Source organism: Camellia sinensis, chromosome 2, assembly GCF_055761805.1.
Source record: "Camellia sinensis isolate YWXY chromosome 2, ASM5576180v1, whole genome shotgun sequence".
Lineage (NCBI taxonomy): Eukaryota > Viridiplantae > Streptophyta > Magnoliopsida > Ericales > Theaceae > Camellia > Camellia sinensis.
In genome coordinates this window covers 172,839,423-172,862,876 of record NC_138962.1, presented here as the reverse complement: position 1 = coordinate 172,862,876, position 23,454 = coordinate 172,839,423, and the positions used below count along the sequence as shown (strand labels likewise).

The window sequence follows — 23,454 nt, the reverse complement described above, 5'->3', positions numbered from 1 at the left end:
TGCTGTGTGGTTTTGCCTTATTTTGCCGATTGCCACCATCCTTATAGCATCTGTTTACCACTGCTGGAATGGGCTTTCCTTGCCATACTGGGTTGACTTGACCTGCTACTCTGCACTTGGCTTCTTGTTGAACAAGGGGCCTCAGTTGGGTTTGGGCTACACATGCACTTAAATTTGAAGACTCAGTGATGGGCCTATTCTCCTGTACCCCCACCTGAAGCCCACCCAGCACCACCTCTAAGTTTAGTTGAGGCCTTAAACTCTCTGGCCCACTTATGCTTCTGATAAACCCAGATGTACATACAAGGTTTTCCAACATTTGAATTTCATTTCTTGGGTCTGCCGTAGTCACCAACCTGTCCTCCATACCAGCTCCTCTGACATTTTGATTTCCCATGTTATCCTCTGTTTCTTTTACAGCTGATACAGATAGGCACTCATTACCTCCATCTTTTTCCCCTGCTTCGCAGTCCACCATAACCTGTTCGGCAGCAGCTCTCTCAACATTTCTGCTCAGCTTCTCCTTCCTCGTGTGTTCATCTTCATGCTCCTCCTTGTCTGGCTGTCCATTTTGTGACAGTTGATCAACTTCATGTTGGCCCATCGAACCAGAGTAACATGTTATAATCAAACAGAGTAACATATTACTGTTTACATCAATTTTGACGATAATATATATATATGTATATATAATATTTAAGAATTTCATAGTCAACATAGATCTTGTTTGATAGATCTTAATAAGAGAATTCTAGAAATACTAATTTTATTAAAAAATGACATTTAGAACAAAAGTTATATTATTTTAAAGTTTAATATACTGGGAGTGTCTGTTTGGGCTTTTTTGAGCCAATTTATAGTTTCTACCTTTCGAAAAGTTATTTTGGACTGTTTGGCTAAACTTATTTCAAACAGTTTCTGATTCTAACAACTTATTTTAACTCAAAAAAGCTGAATTTGAAAAGCTGCCCACCCTTACTTCTGATTATCAGCTTCTGCTGTGGACATGTTAACTTTTTTTTTTTTTGAAACTGAGGTGTCCAGCTTCTACCGCTGGGCTGCGTCCACCGACTAATCCTCAGGGGGAGCAATCACAGCATACTACCGCCGCGGCTCCCCGCTTAAATCCCAAAGTGTCCCAGAGGGGAATCGAACCAGTGACCGTGCGCCTAACCCACACAATCACGTCTTCGCCCTTACCACTGGGCCACCTAGGGGGTGGGTGTGGACATGTTAATTTACGGTTATACTCTTGGATTTTTTTATTTTTTATTTTTTAAAAATAGAAAAAGACCCAAATGGACTATAGATTATTATTATTATTATTATTTATGAGAAATGTAGACAAGTAGTGAATAATAAAAAATAAAAGTTAATTGAAAAAGTTATTTCAGAACTTATTTAACAAACATTACTCAGGAACTTGAATTTATAATTCAACAATTACACTAAACAGATTAACAGTTTCTGATTAAAGTTATAATTTATAATCTGTTAAGTTATAATTTATAATTTGTTTTAACAGTTACACCAAACGGGACCATTGTTGATTGCTATTTATTGAGGAATTCATGTTTGGGTACGAGCTTGTAGGACAAGAAGTAGCAGAGTCAGTGTTGAGAGAGTGTATTGTGTTCATCATCATGATCACTCATGGTGTTTTTGTGGTGGTGCGGCGGTGGTTATTAGTGCTTATAGTAGTGCTGCTGCCACTGTGTTATGGTGGCATAGTAAGCATTTTTGGTCATAAACTTGATGATGTTTACATGCAGTTGAAGCAGTTAAACAAGCCTGCTTTTAAATACATCAAGGTCCTCGCTCCAACACCCTTTTCTCTCTCTCTCTCTCTCTCTCTCTCTCTATATATATATATATATATATATATTTGCATGTTTTTGTATGTATGTATGTATGTATGTATTGATTTTCCATTACTGTTTTGTTGTAAAAAAAAAAAAAAAACAGAGTCCAGATGGAGATATAATTGACTGTCTCCATGTCTCTCATCAGCCAGCGTTTGACCATCCTTTACTTAAGAACCACACCATTCTGGTTACCTCTCTCCCTCACTGTGTGCGCGTTGGTTTCTAATGATGTAGTAAAAAAAAAAAGGTAAAATTCACTTTACATCCTGTGGTATTGCTCCAGAACATTTTACCCTTCTATTTTTAAAAAATATGCAAATGCCTTTCATGTGGTTTTAGACCAAAATGTATAATTAACACTGTTAACAAAAAATGCAAAAGAACTTCTTTATCCTCATTTCTGTAACAGTGTATTTCTCCTTTCTTCTTCTATTAACAAAAAAAAAAAAAAAAATACAATCACCATTTATGTATTCAACAGAAGCACCAAAATTAATTTTAATGGAAATCTTATTGTATTTTTATATTTAATTGAATCAAAAATATTTCTGCATTGAATTTTGATGGAAGTAGCATCAAAATTTAAACTATAAATATATACATACATATATATATATATATATATATATATATATATATATATATATATATATATATTTATGAAAAATAACAGGTGAAAGATTTATTGTTGGTAGTGGTGAAGGTTTTAATTGTTGTTGCGTATTTGTGAATTAATGAAGCTGCAAATCAGTGGAGGGGAGGTCCTGTTTAATTGAATCTTTAAATCTGTCTTATCTCTTTCTAGAATATGTGCAATATTACTTCTCAATTACCACCATTAACTCAATATTGCAACTGTCCACGTCTTTATTCTGTTGATGCAAATAAACAAAAAATCGATATGAACAAATCATGGATTTGAGATGGAGAGAGTTGGCAGTGATTAGTGTGAGAGAAAATGGTTGGATGTGAGAGAGGGAGGGGGTTGGGGAAGGGGGAAGTGGATGGGGAGTTGAGTGTATTAGGGTTTGGGTTTGAGTTTTGAAGTAAGGAGAAGATGAAGAAAATGAAGAAAGGGCAAATTTGACCTTTTATAATAGAATTTGACATCGATTTTTGTATCTGCTCTCAAAGTTGGCACTCCTTCTGTAGGGAGGTTAAATGGAAGATGATCAAAGCCACTTGGGGCCTTTTCTGCCATTTTTAAATGATAGGGGGGTGTTTTAAAGTCAAACCGCAAGGGGATAAAATGAATTTTTCCTAAAAGTCAAAAAAACCTATAGCTGTGGTAAAATCGATTGTTAAGTACAAGCAATAATGCTACATTTATCATTTTTTTTATCAATGATATTAGGAATTTAAAAAAAAAAAATATTAAGTAGAAAAGCACATCTATAAATCATAATATTTCAAATATGATATCTCACCAATTTTAAATTTATACCATCCATCTCATATTCAAGATAAAATTCAAAACACAATTTCATGGTGCATAACATTTTTCCCTTTAATACCACGTTTAGTGTATCATATCATATGTGAACAGTGTATTAGAGAAAATTATGAGCAGTGAGACTCATTACATCAATATTAATAAGTTGACAAATTGAATAGGTTTAGTAATACATTTTTCCCTACACTGGACTGCCAAAAAGGTTTAGTAATACATGTATAGTTTTATTCAAAAGTTTTGGATTATAACAAATTGAATCGGTGAAACAAAAAAATTAATTTTGGGATTTACATTAGAGGTAAAAATAGCAATCAAATTTATACAATTTTTTTCAGTCTTTTAGAAAGAAAATATCATACAAACTAAATAAATTTTATAATATTTTTTTGTCTAATTCATATGTCATGCAATAATGAATTTTAAAAACTGAAGCATAATCTATTTTAATTATATTATAAGTCCACATCAGTGAGTAAAAAAAATTTGAGTTTTATTGACTATTTTATTGTAGCTATGGTATTAATGTCCTAATATTTTGTTTTTTTGGTTGCAATTTGATTAGTTTGAATTAATTTTGTCAATATGATGGTAAATATATAAAATTTGGGAAATATAACAATGTACACCTCTAAAAAAATGCACATCATAAGAAAAGTTAAAATTTTTGTGGTGAAAGGTGTAATATGTACCCCTTAAGTCGAGTTATGATTGACCAAGTTATTTTTTTTGATAAAAGTTATATTTTTTGTGAATAACAAAATGTTATAATTTTTGTATGTAAGGTATGCACTACTTTTTGATGCACATAATAACCTGTCGTATTAAATTTACATGGTCTCCTATAAGTTTTAATATTGGGTGCACATGATAACTTGTGTGGAACTAAAAAAATTGACATGACTTTAATAACATGCCAAATGACCCACTCATTCAAACCCCTGGCTATAGCTGGGCATATGAGTTAAAAAAAAAAAAGAAGTGATATATAGCATAAGTGAAGGACCAGATATATGTAACTTTTTTTTTTTAATCAATAAGATATACACAATATTATCTGTATTTGTGGAGAAATTATTTATTATGTGACTCGAATTTGCACCAGCAGGGCGGCTCAACTATTTGTGGCGGTATCAAGCGAAAGGCAATCTGATATTTATTTAAATTTAAATAAAAATTAATCAAATTTTCTAATAGTAAATTTTTTATATAAACTTAATTTTCATTGTTTTTGAAAAATGCTAAATTACTAATTAAGTTTTTACAATAAAAGTTTTCTGACATATTTTTTCAATTGATAATATGTTTAGTCCACTTGCTAAATAAGTTTTTGCAATCAACTTTAGAGAGAAGACGTTAGGTTTCTAACACATGACAATTTTTGGGGTCAAAATATAAATTTCATTTAATCTAGAATATTTTAGTACATATGTCTTTTACATATTTGATTAAGGACAAATATGGAATGATTTGAGCACGTGAGACCTTGTTAACTTTATTTTTAAACTCGAAGAAATAAAATAAATAAATAAAAAAAGATTCGCTCATTAGACCTTTTGTTAAAACCTTGAGATCTTTTTACTGAATCAAGTTCCCCTACTTGTATTTCTTACTTGCAGGGTTATTGGGCCCATTTTTAGGCACAATTTTGATAATCCGAACCGTTTATATTTTAAGATTTGTTTAGTATATCATATCTGTAAAAAATCAAGTTGATCGGATATCAGAAAGTATGTGTTCCGAAAATTGTTTATTAAATTCTTTAAAAAAATAGTTTTAGTTCGAGTTTTCTGAACACATACTTTCTGATATCCGATCAACTTGATTTTTTACAGGTATGATATACTGAACAAATCTTAAAATATGAACGGTTCGAATTATCAAAATTAGGCCTAAAAGTGGGCCCAATGGCCTTGTAAATAAGAAATATAAGGAAGAAATGTAAGGAGGGGATCTTGATTCCTTTTTACTGCCTAATGGACAGACCACCTCACCAATTCAGACACTAACAAGTCTTACAATTAGAGTTAAAATTTACCCATTTTTAATATTTTTGTTTCTCAAATCTGTTCCAGATATTAACTACAAGAGCCTTACCGTTTGGGCTAAAGCATACCCATTTCTAATGGAGTGTTTTGTGCCAATAATAGATGAGGCCAAGTTGCGTCCGGATCCTCTAGAGTGTAAACCCTCAAGTGATCTCTAGAGTGATTCATCCAATGGTGGAAATTAAATCTCACCAAAACGACGTCGTTTTGGTGAGTAATTTGAAAAAAAAAAAAAAAGGAAGAAAAAGAAGCCAGCCATTGTTCCACTGCTGATCTCTGCTTTGTTGGTGGTTGTTTCTCGTTCCTCTTCCTTCTCCTCCTCCGCTGCCTAGTGAGAAGAAGCCAGCCATTGTTCCACCTTTAAACCTGTCACAAACCTCAGTTGTGACTGACAATCCATAGCAGAAGCCAAACTACTACCTAGATTCCAACCTAGTGGTGAAATGGGTGTTCTTCAATTTTGAATTTTTTTTTAATTCTCTCTCTTTCTCTCTCTCTCTCTGAAGAGATTGCTAATTGTTGATGATGGTGGTGGGGATTATTGCAGCTTTTTTCTCGGAGATTTTTGGGACAAGAAAACCCTCAAGTGATCTCTTGATATACAGTTCCTTCAAAAGTGAGAATTGCTAGCTAAGTTGGAGGCGAGAAGAGGAGCGGCGGCCTGCCGACGGCATGAGAAGGAAAGAAGAAGGAAGAGGAAGAAGAGAGAGAGGTGGAAAGGGGCCAGATTAATTGCTTTTCATTTTATGTTTCAAACAAAAATAAATTGAGTCATCAATTTGTTTGACATCAAACCCAGATTTGAAAAATTGAAATCAAATCCGCAGAAAAATGAAAAGCTTGGTGGCAAACTCTTGGTTTCCTGCTCAACCCCTCCTCTCTCTCATCCTCCTCCTCCTCTCTCTCTCACTTACAGTTTCGTTCTGAAACTGAAACTGAATGAAGATTTTTTTTTTTTTTTTGAATTTCATTAAGAGGAATTGATCTCAGCTCTTGGTTACTCAAGTGGGACAGGTGTCGCACCACATTGAACCACTCTAGAGATCACTTCAGGAAAAAAAACTCCAGAGGATTTGAACGCGGCCAAGTTACCACCCCGAAGGGTTATTTGAAGGGAACAAGGAATCCATTCCAAACTCCAATGAAGGAATATCAAAGTCAATTACTCAGCTATGGCACTTAAATGGAAGGTGCCGAGAAGAAACTATTCCCATTAGAAGAACAAAAATGAAGGAAATACTCAGAGCAAGCTCTATCAAGAGTTTTGGAAAGAAGCAGTATGCAGGAATGACAACGGGGTGGGGCGGGGCGGGGCCGGGGATCACCTTTTCCGTCCCCGATCCCCGATGGCAGAACTCCCATTCGTCCCCGTCCCCATCCCCGACGGGGAACCCACCACCACCCCCACCCCCATCCCCACCCCCGCCCCCTACGGGGATCGGGTTTCCCCGACCCCGAAAATCCCCGGCCAAAACAACAACATCAACATCTCAGTGAGCTCAAAAAGCAACATTAAGAAGATAAAAAAAAAAAAAAAAAAAAAAAAACTGTCATAGATATATATATATATATATATATATATATATATATACATATAACAATCATCAAAAAAAATTAATCATAGATATATATATATATATACAGATATATATATATATATATACACAACAATCAGATCTGTTCTTCTTCATCAGATATATATACAGATTTGTTCTTCTTCTTTAGATTTTCAGATCTTCAGATCTTCAGATTTAATAACAAATAACAAATACCTAAACACACCCAGATCTTCAGATTTAAACACACCCGTGAGCATCGCAGCAGAGAGAGGGAGAGAGGCCGAGAGAAGAGAGGGAGGAGTGACGCCGTGAGGGAGAGAGGAGGAGTGGCCGACGCCGACGCCGGCGCCATCGCCATCGCCGTGAGCATCGCAGCAGAGAGAGGGAGAGCATCGCCTAGAGAAGAGAGTATGAGTGGGAGAGAGGAGTGAAATGAAATGAAATAACCTAAACACATATACTATATATATTCGGGGTTATATACGGGGTGTACTCGGGCCGGGGTCGGGGCGGGGCCGGGGTTGGGAAATCTATCCCCGTCCCTGGCCCAAAAATGATCGGGGATTTATTTTTTAATACCATCCCTGGCCCGTGGGGAGTTTTTTTGGGGGAAAAACCGTTCCATTCAGGGTTGGGGGGTCAGGTCCCCGTCGGGTCGGTTTCAAATTGCCATCCCTAACAGTATGGATCCATCCTGAACCAACAATGTCTACGCAATCTGAACCCATCAATCTAAGTACTCACCCGGTATAGCCACTACCACATACAGTCTTTGTGCATGCATGTATGTATGTATATAGTTAAATATGATAAACAAATGAGAGAATGAGTGAATATATATTAAATTAAATAATATACATATGAATATAAGGTCCTTTATATAGTGGGTAGTTCCTCTGAAATCCAATGAACAACGATTACTTAGGATTAGCTTGCGAATTTGTGGCACCGTAGTAGAATCATTACCAATGGCATGTTGTGCGGTGATGGAGGGAGTAGGGTGCAAATCACTTATGGTGATTCACAAAAATAAACACAAGAGATAGGATTTATAATCAAAAAAAATTTATTTCACTCATATATTTGAGATTACAATGGAAAGGAGATACACACTCTTACTCTCTAACTCTCTTCTTTCTCCCACACTTTAATCTGTACGATACATAGGCTATTTATAGATAAACTAGACAATGTAAAACCATTAAATGCAAATACAGCTAAGACTATAAATTTCAAATGGTTGCCGCCATTGTTGAACCCTTGATTTCAACTTCCATGCTCCTACTCTTAGTTAGGCCAATGGAAGAAGAAAATTCTCATTTAGATTGACGGTGAATCAAGATTACTTCACAACATGTGGGAGAAGGCGTAAGTATGGTAATACAAATAACCTATCTATAGTAACAGAATGAAATTGAATCTAACTAAATCAAATCCTCTACAAATGGAATTATATATATAATATAGTATACATATATTAATATCTAATATATATATATAGAATATATTCTAACATCCCCCTTTAAACTCAAGGTGGTTGAGTGGACAACAACTTGATAAAGCATGAAAACGTCAAGGTGAATGTGTTTTGGTGAAGATATTAGCAGTTTGATCAATAGAAGAAACAGAACGAAGGCGAATAGTACCACGAACAACATGTTCACGAATAAAGTGACAATCGATCTGAATGTGTTTGGTATGATCATGAAACACATCATTGTGAGTAGGGCTGTTCACAGGTCAAGTTGGATCGGGTTTACAAAAAACAGTCACTCGATCCGACCATATCAGATCAAAAAAAGCTCACCCTTTATCGACTGATGTATGCGTCGAAACTGTAGAACTCGATTTGATTAGTGTCGTGGTTGGATCGGACGAAACAGAACTATATCAAACGAGCAAAAGAAAAAAAAAAAGACAAAGGAAAAGACAATTGTATATCTAACTTTGGCCACTATGTGTTGTATGATCCCAAAATATTGGTTTTCCGTTTTTCCATTCCATTTTAAACCTTAGTACATACAAACATCTATGTATATATATATTTACATACATAAATCTTTGAGAAGAGCAGAGGAAACAAACTATATAAAAAAAAAAAAGAATGACAAAGACTTGTATTATATAGATTTGTGATCTGTAATAATTTATATACAATAGTTGCCATTACTCGCTTCATTTTTTCAGCGGCTACCACTGTCCCCTCTTGCAACAATATCTTCTTCGTTTGAGCCCAGTAGCCGTAGATGTAAATTAGAACTTCGATCTCCGTGCGTAAGAGAATGAGAGACGGTGAGAGTAGAGAGACGTTTAGAGTTCTAGAGCTCATATGTCGTCATTCATTTAGGTATCTGAGAGAGAAATGGAAGATCAATCAGTGATAAATTGAATAGATAAATAGAGAGAGAGAGAGAGAGAAAGTGGGGTGCAGTTGGGTTTTGAGAGAGATAGTGGAAGAGTTAATGATGAATTGAGAGAGAGAGAGAGAGAGAGAGAGAGAGTGAGTGAGTGTAAGAAGTGTATTATTGAATTGAATAGAGAAAGAGACAGAAAAAATAGGTCCGCCCGCGGTTATAGCACTGCCGCCCGCGAGGGTTCGATATAAACAGACCGCGAAATGTTTTCTTCTCCTGTGCGTCTGTTCCTCCTCCTCTACGTATGGGGTTCATAATCTCTTCATCTCCCATCTTGATTTCGTGTTTTAGTTTGTTGATTTTAGTTTTATTTTTGGTTTCAAGCCAAGGCCGGCCCTAGGTTAAGGCCATTGAGGCCAATGCCTAGGGCCCCAAAAATTAAGTCCAAAAAAAGACTTTCAAATTTATTATTTTATATTATATCAAAATTTAGGTCATTTTAAAATGTTTCAAAAGTTTTATTTGGCCCAATCGATAAAAAGTCCAGTTAAAAAATATTTATAAGTGTTAGTTGTTAGCCTAATTAAAAAAATAAAATATAAAATATATGTATATGTCTGTGGGGCCTATTTTTCTTTCTTTTCTTTTTATGGCCAAATTATGTGTTTTTTTAGTAGTTTTTAAATATTTTACGTAATTTTATTTATTTATTTTGTAGATACATCTAATTTAGATACACTTAAAAATTATAATATTTGTGCTTTTTTTAAAAAAACAAAAAAAAAAGTTGCCAAATACAAAATATATAAAAAAAATATATGAATTGCAAACTCAAATAATTATTTTTCAAAATTCTAAACCAAATAAGGTGATTTTTATTTTTATTTTTATGAATATCTAAAAGGCCTTGAAAAATTATTTCGGCTTAAACTCCCGAAAACTCAAGGCCGGTCCTGTTTCAAGCCCTTGGTTTTTTGCCCTCTTGTGTCTCCCTCATGTGTTAATCACTTCTTGCTTATTTACTCCACGATTTCTTCTAGTTTTTTATTCTATTTCGGATTTGTTTCTTGAATCCTAGAATCATTTTTATTGTTTTTGATTTGTGTTGAGGGTTTGTGCTTCTTGCAATTTATTTTCATCAAATTCATGGTAGATGGTGAAATTCTTCTAAAGTTTGTGCTTCTTGTGTGTTTTCTATTTCCATCTTCATGTTTGGTCGAAAATTCCTTCTTGATTTCTTGGTTCTTTGGTATTTTTTTTTTCTTCTTGTTCTTCATCTTCTCTTCATAAAAAATTAAAATTTTAAAAAAAAAATTTGGGTTCTTTTCATGGCTCAATCTTCAAGGAACAGAAGTAAGAAAAATGTGCATAAGGCCAAATTTAAACATGTTCTTTTTCATTCAAAAGATCACGAAGCTTTGTTTCACAATCGTTTTGACTCTTGGACTGTTCTGATTGAACACAATGTTGAGCCGAACACATTTGATGATATTCACATCGGGGGGTGGTTTAATTCCATAGGAAATGCTCGGGTTTTGGCATTTGAGGGTATTGTAAATCGCTCATGGGTGCGTGAATTTTATTGTAACTTTCACTCTCTTGGTGTTGATGATTCCGCATTTACCACCTATGTTTCGGGCAATTACTACACCTTCTCTGCTAATTTCTTTTCAGAGTATATTAATTTTGACCGAGAAAAGATACGGATCATGAAAAAAATTTCATGAAACTGATCATGAAAAATTTATGACTCTTAGATTACCTTGATTAGTGTGTGCTATTTTATTTTAAGTGTAATCCAAGGGTCATAAATCATGATCATTTTCATGAAAAAATTTTCATAATACCTAGCATTGCTCATTTTGACCGCCCTGCTATGTGCATTTATCTAGTTGATAGGCATGTCTCTCCTGATCTTATTGATTTTGATGAGGTTGGTCACACATTATTAGGAGTGCCTCATGTTTGGGTTCCCAGTATTCTTCTGTCTCATCGAGATCTCATTCTTGCTTTTCGCCTTCTCAATCTTATTGTCTCCACAAATGTCACACCCACCTGTCATTTATCTGATATTTCACGAGATCTTGTTTTCTTCCGGTACATGTTTGCTATATTTTCCGCTAAGAAAAATCTGGGTCTACCTTATGGTTCCCTTCTCACTACATTTTTTGCTACAAATGGCACATCCTATGATGATGATGATGATGACATTGTTGACCTTGGCAATCCTATTTCCAAATGGACTATCAATCTTAGCAATGCTTAAGTAAGGGGGAGAGCAGCAAGAGCTCATGATCGACATGGTGGACATGCGGAAAATGTGGCTGCTGCTGGAGTAGCAGTTGAGGAGGGGGAGTTCTCTTTTCAGGAGCAGCTTGATCAAATTCATGCTTCTCAGATTGCTTTTCAGGAAAAAAATGCGTGGTCGTTTGGATCGGATAGATGAGCATTTTGATAGTCTAGATCAGTCCACTGCCCATCTCACAGCACAGTTCCAGGAGTTTTTCACTTTGTTTCGTCCTCCACCACCGCCGTCCTGATTTAGTGCTTGGCAACTTGGCTCTGCAACCCCAGAAGTTTTGGCTTTGCAACCCGCGAAGGAGGTCGCGCCTGCGACCCCCATGACCGTGGCTGCGATGGTCTTTTGACCTGGCTTATTTAAGGCTCACATGGCTGGTTTATTTGGTATCTCTCACACCCATTTTCTGTGTACTCTCTCCTAAGCTTTTTCGAGTGTTTTTATCTTTTGAGAGATCTTTTTAAGAGTGAAAAAAAAAATTTGTAGAGAGATTTTGTTGTGTGTTTGAGAGTTAACGTTGTAGTGAGGATTTGCTTGTAATGCTCTCTTCTGCTTGATGATTTATTAGCATCTAAGAACCTCAAGCTAATCATCAAGTTGTTTTAAGTCCTACACCTTTCAATTGTGAACCTTCTCGGTGGATTCCGAGATTATAAGCTTCAGTGGATTCCGGAGTCATTGGTGGTGTCGTGAGATTCGACAAACCTTCTTGGTAGATTCCAAAATTATAGGCTGAGGTGGATTCCAAAGCCATTTGATGTTGTGGTGATTCAATAACTGTTGCGGAGATCTAGTGGAGGAAGAAGAGTGACTCGTAAGTTGAACAAACAAGTGAGCCCAGAGTGGCCTTTGTGAGATATTTCTTGTACTCTTTTCTTTCATAGTGGATTGTTCGCTTGGCTGAGGACTTGTGATTTTTTTTTATCACAAATTGGTGTATTTCAATTGTGATTTTTCTACGTAAAAAAAATCTTTTGTGTGGCGAATTGAATTTTCTCTTGCTTACTCTTTTATCTACATTGATCGTCATGGTATAATTTTTAATTTGGATTGCCTAAATTGACAATCACTTATCACGGGACAAATTTAGATTTTCAAAAAGATTTTTCGATAAAGCAGGTTTTTCAACCCCACATAGATAAAGTGCCCAATTATACGTAAAACAGTGTTTGGCTAATCAAATAATTGTAATTATAATTGGATTAGTGACAGAGATACATATATATATATATATATATATTTATTTTTTTTTGAGAAAAGACCGTCAAGTTTTTTGATGACTATATGATCTATTCATGGGACTACAATTTTCCTATTAATTTGATTTTCTACATAAGTGATCTATTTGGAAGACTTCGCAAGGTAAACAGTTTGGATTATTGATATGGGTTTGTGATTAGTTGGGAAAGTCAACTAGAGAGAATTTCAACCCTTGTTTGTTTGTTTGTTTTTTTCCCCTTATTATTTTGGTATTATTTTTTATTTTTTTCTATTTATGATTTTTATTTATATTATTTTGGAGTTGTTTTAGCATGCAATAGGTTTTGTTCAAGGAGATGAGTATTATGGAACAAAGGCAACCATGAATGTTTGGAAACCCAGAGTCCAGCAACCAAGGAATTTAGCTTGACCCAGCTCTGAATCACGGCAGGTTCTTATCCTTCAGATCTCAACAGTGTTGAAGCTGGTTGGCAGGTACACTTTCACATTAATTTGATTATATTGTAGATTTTCTTGTTATTCTTCCCATTTCTTTCAATAATGAAAAATGCTACATATAATCTAATCTATTACTACGTTTCCTACTTTCATTAAAGTCTTATTTTGGTCCATTCACTTTTACCAAAGTTCTACTTTTTATTTAGAGAAAGTACAGCTGTAATTCCTATATTTTAGTCTTTGTGTCATTTTGATCTTTATAATTTCAATTAGTTCGATTTTGATGTTACGATTTTGTCTAAATTTTGTCCAATTAATTACAATTGTTAGTTTTTTTCTTGTTATTTTTATTTTTTGTATAAAAATTGTTTACATGAGTGGCACGTATCATGTTTTATAAACAAAATTATAAATTTATTTAACTTAGTGAGTTAATCTTAACTAGGAATGGCAACGGGGCGGGGCGGGGCCGGGGATCACACTCCCCAACCCCGATCCCCGATGGTAAAAATATCCCTGTCCCCGGCCCCGATCCCCGACGGGGAACCTATCACCGTCCCCATCCCCGCCCCCTAACGGTGATCGGGTTTCCCCGACCCCGAAAATTCCCCGGCCCAATCTGTTTCAACATCTTCAACAACTTTCAACATCAACAAAATCAAACATCATCAACAAAATCATCAATAAGTAGTGACGAAATTATCATCAACAACAACACTGTGAGCATAAAAAAAAAAATTAAAAAAAAAAAAGACAAATAAAGATACACACAGATCTGAGTGTACATCATCATCAATCAACACAGATCTGAGATTTGTATGTGATCAAATAGCTCTGACATCGGCGATGGTGACTGTGACGAACGACGGAGGTCGGTGGCCATGGACGACGAAGGTCGGCGACGGTGATTGTGACGAACAACAGAGAAGGACGGCGGTGTGAGGCGACAGAGACGGTGGCACTAAGGAGGGGGAGATGTGAGAGAGAGACTTTGAGTGAGTGAGAGGGAGAGAGAGAACAAAGACGGTGAGGAAAAGAAAAGAGAGATCAGAGGCTGTGAGTGAGAGAGAGAGAGAGAGAGAGAGAGAGAGTAGAGGGAAGAGAGAGAGTGTGTAGATGTTAAATGAAATAGAGAAAGACAGACTCAATATATATTATATAGAATAGAAAGTATATATATTATATAGAATAGAAAGACAGACTCAGTATATATTATATATCTATATAATAAGGCACAAAGGTTTTTGAAAAATGTATCAAAACGTATGTGAGATACATTTTGATCCAATGGCTGAGATGAATTCTAAGAATATATTAACGGTTGAGATCAATAGATCTCCCCCGACGACTTCTCTCCTAAGCATCATTGTCTTTCCCACATACCCATGTCTGCCTCCCCACCTTCCCTTTCTATCTCTCTCTCCCTCTCCCTCTCTGTTCTTGAATACATCTCTCTTTCACAGATACATCTCTCTCTGTTTGGGATAATCATTGTTCATTATCCATAAGTTTTAGGTTTTGGATTGAGGTTTCAATAATGGTTGCTGAGGACTCAGATTGCTTTACCCAATTTGTTTCGGAAACACTAGAGACAGATTCACTTGGGGGTGAAGCAAAAAGTGTCGAAATTGGACTCAAACAGAGCGAAGCTGAACTTGGTTCGGGGAAGAAGATGAAGATGAGGGCTGAAATCAACATGTCAGCGCCTTTTGAGTCTGTGAATGAGGCAGCAAGTCGATTCGGTGGAATCGGTTTCTGAAAACCCAATTCCCACAAGCCCTCTGAATCTTCTGAGGTCTGCTCTCTCTCTCTCTCTCTCTCTCTCTCTCTCCAAGCAAAGTTTATTAATGTTTTTGCTTTAGAATTTTATTTTAACCTGTTTCACAGATACATCTCTCTTTGTTTGGGATAATCATTGTTCATTATCCACAAGTTTTAGGTTTTGGATTGAGGTTTCAATGGTTCAATGATAGCACTGCTCTGACTTAGCTTTTTGTACTGATCTGCCACTTTCTATATATTACTTTTTATAATATAGTTTTCTTTTTGGTTGGTTGCTTCGACTGACTCAAAATTTAACTCAAATCTAACCTAACTTTCTGAAGAGGTATTCTCGACCATAGATACAAGCAATCAAATGTGACCAAATAATATTAATATATCAAGTGACAGTAAGGTTAGACATTCATAATACACTATAGAATGATTCAATATATATATTGTTGGACCATTTTAATATCTTATATTTATTTATTGATTTATCTTTTTCATTAATGGGGTTTTATTACTTTGGTAACCTCTTGGTCATAAATAGAGGTTTAATAGAATTTATGAACTTGGTTAATGGTCATTATTTTGATGTAACCATTTTCTTGTTTAATGGTCATTATTTTTGGTGTAACTGTAAGGTCCTTATAGCCTATATATATAGTCTACTCTTTTCTATCTATAGAGATAAGCTATTTTCTATACAAGAGAGATTACTAGCAAAGAAGGGTGTTTTATTAGTGGAGCTTTGGGTTCACCATCTTGTGCAGAGTTGGCCTGAACCATACGACAAGTGGTCGGGCTGTTGTATCCTGGAGGGGACAAGTCATAGTATTGTGACTGCTGCATCGGTATTTGGATTCTTCCTACCGCAGTGGGCTTGATCTCCTTAAAGAAAACGAGATATCCGTGCCTCAGCCTGATCTATTTGTATCTCATTTTCTTTGCATCATTTATCAATAATATAGTTTAGTTTCTGGTATTTTCTCCAACAATTTTAAGGAGATCAAACATGGAACAAGTACCAGAAAAAACCAATGATGGAATTGGAGATCTCAACAAACCTTTCAAGTTCAAAGGAGTTCATTTTAAGAGGTGGAAAGGAAAAGTTTTTTTTACCTTAGCCTTTTGAAAGTTGCATATGTTCTTACAGAAAAGAATCCGAACAAAATCCCAACCGAAGAGATGAATGACGAAGACTATGAGGCACATGAAGCAAAAGTGGCTTCTTATAATACAGATGAGTATAAATGTCGCTTTTATCTCTTAAATTGCCTTGCTGATCAATTTTATGATTACTATGACACCACTTACATGTTGTCTTCTATTAATTTATGGCATGCTCGCTTGTGTCATATAAATAGTAAATATGTGGGAATCATGAGTAGTTTAGAATTAATTCCTAAAGTGACAAAAAATTTTGAGAAATGTGAAGTTTGCAGTAAAGCAAAAATTACTAAGAGGCCTCATAAAAGTGTTGAAAAAAATACCGAATTGCTAGAATTATTTCATACTGATTTGTGTGAGTTTGAAGGAATTTTAACTCGGGGTGGTAACCGATATTTTATCACTTTTATTGATGATTTTTCAAAATATACAAACGTATATTTATTAAAAAATAAAAGTGATGCTTTTGAGAAATTTAAAGAATTCCTTCTTGAAGTGGAAAATCAATTCGGTAAAAAGATTAAAAGAATTAGAAGTGATAGAGGCCGGGAGTATGAATCTCTAGGATTCAACTCTTTTGTTCAGTCATTGGGAATTATTCATGAGACTACTCCACCATATTCACCTTCATCAAATGGCGTAGCTGAAAGAAAAAATAGAACGTTAATTGACTTGACGAATGCTATGCTTATTGATTCAGGTACTCCCTCAAATTTTTGGGGTGAGGCTATTTTGACAGCTTGCCATGTGATAAATAGAGTGCCACACAAAAAGACTAAAATTGTCCCTTATGAGTTGTGGCGAGGGCATAAACCAAATTTAGGTTATTTGAGGGTTTGGGGTTGTTTAGCTTTTGTGAGGCTTGCAGATCCTAAACGACCTAAATTGGGTGAACGAGCTACCACTTGTGCTTTTCTTGGATATGCGTTGCATAGTACAGCTTATAGATTTTTTGATATGGAAAATAATATTATTTTTGAATCAGGTGATGCTATTTTTCATGAAAATAAATTTCCTTTCAAATCTAGAAATAGCGGGGGTCAAATAATATCTGAAAATATTTTATCTATGCCTAGCTCTTCTACTCCTTCTCAAGTTTTTCAAGAAAAAGAAAATTTTCAAATTCAACCAAGAAGAAGTAAACGAGCTAGAGTTGAAAAAGATTTTGGCCCTGACTATTATCTTTACAATGTGGAAGAAATTCCTCATACGGTACAAGAAGCTTTATTATCACCTGATGCTATTTTCTGGAGAGAGGCTGTAAATGATGAGATAGACTCACTACTTTCAAATAAAACATGGAAGTTAGTGGATTTACCTCCAGGTTGTAAAACTATTGGATGTAAATGGGTCCTTCGTAAAAAACTTAAACCTGATGGAACTATAGATAAATATAAAGCGAGGCTTGTCGCTAAAGGTTTTAAGCAACAAGTTGATCTTGATTTCTTTGATACTTTTTCTCCGGTTACTAGAGTAACATCCATTAGACTGTTGATTGCAGTGGCTGCAATTCATGATTTAAAAATTCATCAAATGGATGTAAAAACAGCATTTTTAAATGGAGATCTAAATGAGGAGATTTACATGGACCAACCTGAAGGCTTTGTGGAGCCTGGCCAAGAAAGCAAAGTGTGTAAGCTAACTAAATCCCTTTATGGTTTAAAACAAGCTCCTAAACAGTGGCATGAGAAATTTGATTCCTGCATGCTTGAGAATGGCTATAAGACTAATGAATGTGATAAGTGCATATATTATAAAACTTGTGAGAATGCACATGTGATTATTAGTCTATATGTGGATGATCTACTTATCTTTGGCTCTAATTTGCATATTATAAATGAGACTAAAAATATGCTTAATAGCCACTTTGATATGAAAGATCTTGGTGAAGCTAATTTTATTTTGGGAATTAAAGTTACCAAGACTGAGGATGGCATTTTTCTTGATCAGTCGCATTATGTTGAGAAAATGTTAAAGAAATATAATTTTCTAGACTGTAAATATGTTGCTACTCCTTTTGATGCAAGCATACACTTATCTGTTGTAACAAATGAAAAAGAAGTGATTAATCAAAAGGAATATGCTAGTATGATTGGTAGTTTGAGATATACTACTGACTGTACTAGACCTGACATTGCATATGCTGTTGGAGTACTTAGCAGGTTTACTAGCAAACCAAGTCGAGATCATTGGCTAGCCATGGGAAGAATTATGAGATATTTATTTGGAACAAAAAATTATGGTTTGTTTTATAACAAGTATCCTGCGGTACTTGAGGGATATAGTGATGCCGATTGGAACACTTTGTCAGGTGATTCTCTCTCTACCTCGGGTTTTATTTTTACCTTGGGTGGTGGTGCTATATGTTGGAAGTCTAAAAAACAGACGATAATTGCTAATTCTACAATGGAAGCTGAGCTTATAGCGTTAGCTTCAGCATGTGAGGAAGCGAATTGGTTAAGAGATTTGTTACATGAAATTCCTTTTTGGGAAAAACCAATTCCTCCTGTGTTAATTCGTTGTGATAGCACTGCTGCTATTGGTAGAGTGAACAATCATTTTTATAATGGTAAATCCAGACCTATTAGAAGGAAACATAGTAATGTGAGATCCTTTTTGAGTAATGGCATCATAACTGTGAATTATGTAAGATCTTGTGATAATATTGCGGATCCATTAACCAAGGCCTTGGCGAGAGATAGGGTCTGGAATACATCGAGGGGGATGGGTTTGAAGCCTATAAAATCAAAAACCATGTATGAGGATACCCAACCTAGGACCAGAGATCCTGTAACTAGGTTCAATGGGAAGAACGAATCATATGGTGGTTGTAAAAATGCACTCTTTAATATTTTGTTATCCATCCCTATGATGTAAGTGCATTTGTCCTGTAATGTTGGAGGGTTGAGTTTTTATACTCTTAATGAAATTCTGTAGCTCTTGTTGAGTGGGGTGTGTAAATTACAGGAACATCCTTGACAGATTTCACCTATGTGAGCATGAAAGTGGGGCCGCTTTCTATGAGAACAAGGCTTATTCTCAAATATGCTCATGAAACTGGGATTAGCACAAGGCCATAATGTGCTGGCTATTAAAGCTCATGTCAACACCTGGACTATTATGTGTGAGCAGTAATACTTTATTTCCCTTAAGCAGTCATAGTTCAAGTCTGAGACCACTACTGACTCTGGAGTAGAGGTTGCTGTTTCACTAATGAAGGTTCAATGCAGAGCACACCTTCATGATGCATACTAATCTATCTTTGTTTGGTAATCTCTCTTATTTTTATTTTTATCCTTGTTGATATTAAAATGAGTGGGGGATTGTTGGACCATTTTAATATCTTATATTTATTTATTGATTTATCTTTTTCATTAATGGGGTTTTATTACTTTGGTAACCTCTTGGTCATAAATAGAGGTTTAATAGAATTTATGAACTTGGTTAATGGTCATTATTTTGATGTAACCATTTTCTTGTTTAATGGTCATTATTTTTGGTGTAACTGTAAGGTCCTTATAGCCTATATATATAGTCTACTCTTTTCTATCTATAGAGATAAGCTATTTTCTATACAAGAGAGATTACTAGCAAAGAAGGGTGTTTTATTAGTGGAGCTTTGGGTTCACCATCTTGTGCAGAGTTGGCCTGAACCATACGACAAGTGGTCGGGCTGTTGTATCCTGGAGGGGACAAGTCATAGTATTGTGACTGCTGCATCGGTATTTGGATTCTTCCTACCGCAGTGGGCTTGATCTCCTTAAAGAAAACGAGATATCCGTGCCTCAGCCTGATCTATTTGTATCTCATTTTCTTTGCATCATTTATCAATAATATAGTTTAGTTTCTGGTATTTTCTCCAACATATATATATAAAATAAAAAAATTGGGATCAAATCCAGTTATGAATAAATCTGGACCTATATATATTTTTTGTTTTAATTTTATATTAAAACATACAAAAGACAGGACAAAATTGAGCAGCAAAGCCATAATGAATCTGTTCTTAACCAAATACCACTTCTATATATATATATATATATATCTATATAATAAGGCACAAAAGTTTTGGATAATCTTTACTCTAATCTTTTGATTGAAACATTAATTAATCTTTAGTCTTTACTAAACGATTGTAACATAACAAGGCAAAACATGCCATATTGTCTTTGGGATAAACAAATTCAGGCATTGATCAGGAGTTGCTGCAATCTAGAAGGAGATGGGTACACATTGGGATCTTTGTATGGAAACTGTTTACATGTTTTTTGTTTTTTTACTTTTGCTTTTGCAAGCTAGAAACAATTTTAGAAGAGCCATATGTACTTATTAATTGGTGTCTTTCTTGCAGGCGCCTTTGAAAGTTTGATTTGCCTAGACATGCATTATCAAACAATATCTATTAGAAATAGGAGTAGACAAGGAAAAGGTGGAGAGATTAGTCTCTGAGATGAGCAAAGGTTTAATTACGTTGAGAATGAGGATGCCATATCGCATTCTTAGGAGGTATTCTTTAGGAAAGCTGTGTACTTTGTCGTTGATATTCCATGATTGATGTGCAACTTCACAACTTGCCAAGCAGAGTTTTTATTTTTGAAGGGCATACACTCTAATCTAATTTTATAATCTCTAATCTCTAATCTTTAGTCTTTACTAAACGATTGTAACATAACAAGGCAAAACATGCCATATTGTCTTTGGGATAAACAAATTCATGCATTGATCAGGAGTTGCTGCAATCTAGAAAGAGATGGGTACACGTTGGGATCTTTGTATGGAAACTGTTTACATGTTTTTTGTTTTTTTACTTTTGCTTTTGCAAGCTAGAAACAATTTTAGAAGAGCCATATGTACTTATTAATTGGTGTCTTTCTTGCAGGCGCCTTTGAAAGTTTGATTTGCCTAGACATGCGTTATCAAACAATATCTATTAGAAATGGGAGTAGACAAGGAAAAGGTGGAGAGATTAGTCTCTGAGATGAGCAAAGGTTTAATTACGTTGAGAATGAGGAAGCCATATCGCATTCTTAGAAGGTATTCTTTAGGAAAGCTGTGTACTTTGTCATTGATTTTCCATGATTGATGTGCAACTTCACAACTTGCCAAGAAGAGTTTTTATTTTTGAAATTTGTGAAGGGCATACATACCATGCTGTGGTAAACACACTAGACAGATACATGCATAAGAGCCTACATGAGTGAATTTTTATTTCTTGCACTATTTTTTATTTTGAATCTACCTTGCACTGGTGGATGAATGTTATGTATATGTTGTGTGTTTTTCTTACCATCAAATTGTGAGCTAGAGTTCTATGTTAGAACAATATTTTGTTTGTCTAAGTTCATATACGTACTGATTTCAAGCCCACTATAACTCTACATTGCAAAGGCCTTCAAGTACTTTTCTTTAAATAAGCTTTTTATGCATGTTTGTATGTGCGTGTCCATTGGCATGTGTTTGTTTATTAATGTGGCATAGCATTCTCTGACTCAAAGAATTGATTATAGTATAGGGTTTTGTTTGATAATTTCTTTTGATTCTGGTATTGACTTTTTGGAATGAATTTTGCAGAAGGATTTTGATTAGCATTCATTAGGAGTTTTAGAGTAAGGTAGTAAAATCTTGAGAGCTGAGGAAAATCTCTTTTCGGTTTTTCCCTTTTTATTGGACTATGCTATTGTGTCTCGAACCTTTTATGCTCAGTTGAACCAATTTGCAAATGCATTTGATGGTCAATGAAACTTTGCTACAAAATCGCTTCATAGTGATTTGGTGGTCGCTGTGTTTAAGAAGCCGAAGAATAATAGAACATGCTTGAAAGAACAAAATTCAAAAAATGGGAGAAAATGTATGGTGTGGTTTATTTCTTTCTAAACATAATTTTTTTTGGTTTTTAAATATGTTTTAGTTTTAGATTGTATAGAGTGTCTTAAATTTGATAATGTTTATATTGTTTGAAGAACACTTCCCATTTTATTGGTTAATACTTAATAGTTATGTTCGAGTTTATATTTCTAATCCTGTGTAGATGGTCAAATAATTTGTTTCCCAATTTAGTACCAAAGTTTTTGCACTATATAAGCCTGCTGCATTGGGAGTTATGTGTTTGTGTCTTTCTTTGTTCTGTTTGTTCCTCAAATCCTTTCTGCATAATCAGTTTGAAATCATTTTAATTCTAATTTCACATTCCATGATTAGACCATTCAATCCAATGTTCTTTAAGTACCGGACTCAATATTTTTGCTATATTTTTATCTCACAATTGTATGTAACTTTTGCCATTATATATTCAATGAGTTGGAATTATTTATTTTTTTTTATTTGGGGGGGGGGGGGTGGTAAGTAATGCATTAGATTGTTATTGGAATGATTTGAATTCCAATGACTAAAGAGTGGTGGTTTTGTTCACTGATTAACTAAATCTTTTGCACATCTTGAATTCCAATGACTAGCGTATGCCTGTTCCTAAAGGCACGGTGTAAATAATTTTAAGATTAAAATGCAGTTATAATTTATACGTATTATGAAGTTTGTGTCATTTTTTGATAAAGATACTGAAAAAATATATTGAAATATTTTTCTTCTTAAAGAACTTATAACAATTTTGCTATAAGAGAGAGAAGCATTAGAGGCTTTTGGTTCAGCTAGCAAGGAAAAACATGTGTGTTCATTTTTTGTCAAGTGCTTTGAAGAAGGTAGTAAAACTAGAGGAGGAAAATATGTAAAGATCATTTTTATTTCAGGTATTGATACTAGCAACGATTGATGGCTATTGGATGACTTTAAATCTTTTTAATTTGGCTATTTTTTAAAGCAACAATTTCTATTCTGAAGTTGTCTATAGTTGGTATAATTGATGATTTTCATATTAATTTGACAAGCTAGATTAGTTACAGGACTTTTTTTTTTTTTTTTTGTAAAATTAAATTTCATCTTCTAAGCAGTTTTTCATAAGCGGTTTTATGAAAAAAGTATTAATACATTGTTGAGATGCCATGGCATAGAGTTGATGCATTTAGTTTTTCAATTTACAATTGACTGCAAAATTCACTGTTTTAGGGTGGCAATTCGTGTGTTTTGTTATATAGATTGTCTATTTTTTGTTGTAGAATATTCAATATTGGGGCTCCCTCTGCGATGTAGAGAGGTGTCACTGCTTTCTTCAAATTGATGGGAAAATTATTCTTTAAGATTTGATTTCCGTATCTTAATATGTAAACAATTTCTAAAGATCACTATTTGCCAGGTTATACTTTGCATTTGGCCTAATCCATGTTGTTTGTTTT

General features: G+C 34.7%; 1 pseudogene; it reads left to right on the top strand.

The window, feature by feature from the left end:
* LOC145819247 (protein neprosin-like) overlaps nucleotides 1-23,454 on the top strand; it is a 137,848-nt pseudogene that overhangs the window by 91,186 nt on the left and 23,208 nt on the right.